The sequence below is a fragment of the Suncus etruscus genome, chromosome 4 (genome assembly GCF_024139225.1).
Source record: "Suncus etruscus isolate mSunEtr1 chromosome 4, mSunEtr1.pri.cur, whole genome shotgun sequence".
Lineage (NCBI taxonomy): Eukaryota > Metazoa > Chordata > Mammalia > Eulipotyphla > Soricidae > Suncus > Suncus etruscus.
The window spans coordinates 153,267,522-153,268,513 of record NC_064851.1 but is presented as its reverse complement, the minus strand read 5'-3'; positions in this window follow the sequence as shown (position 1 = coordinate 153,268,513).

Sequence of the window (992 nt, the reverse complement as noted above, 5' to 3'; positions counted from 1 at the left end):
ATTTCTGAGTGTGTTGCCAGGAGTGACTCCTGAGCACTGCCAGGTGTGACCTAAAGACAAAAACAAAAAAACAAAAAAACAGAGTGGGAGGCATTTCTGTATTATAAAAAGTATGAGTTCTTATGCCTAGTAGATAAGAACTTATTTCTGTGCATATGATTTCCCTTTATTTAAAGTGCCTATGCAAAAGGAGATGTTGCTTTATTATATTGCTGGTGGATTTGGAGGTAAGAATGATAGTCTGCACAATATCTGTGCCCTGGTTTTGACCTGAGCTTTTATCCCAGGCAAGACTTTTTCCTGTAGGTTTTCATACCAAGCAGAACCAAAACAGGTGAAGGTGGAGAAAGAGAAAAAATATATATGTATATATATATAATTGAAGAAATAAAATCATTTTATAAATGGATTAAAGCAAAAATGCTGTTTACAAGGCTAATTTATTTCTGGGAATAAACAGACTAGGAAGTATTATGATAGAGGTATTAAACATATAAAGGAAATATAGGTTCCCCCATTAAGTCTTTTGCAATATTCTTGTAGTGGGTGAAATCTAGGGCATTTTTTCATTATACATTGTATTTTGTTGAGTTTGCCATAAGGGATCAGGTAGTGGGCTGGGGGTCCTTCAGGGGCTGAATCAGTAGCATGCAACAGTCCATGATTAGGATGGTAAGAAGAAGGGCCATAAAGCATGAGTCAGGAGGAGTGTTGGTTGTAGTTTCTTGCCGAGGCATGTGATGTGGGACTGAGAGGGTGTCCTTTCTATTTGGGAGCTTGGTGGTGGATTACTGAGGCAGAAAGTTGGTCTCAGTACCTAATGGTTAAGAACTAAGGGTAAAGAGGGTTAAATAAGGAAGATAATGAATCAGGATAGGGGGATGAGAGGATAAAGGATTTCTGAAGGGGGGAGGAGGGATAATATATGAGAATGGCTAGATACATTTTAGGCATGAATTGTTTACATTTTAGGTTTGGCAATAAGAGGGGAG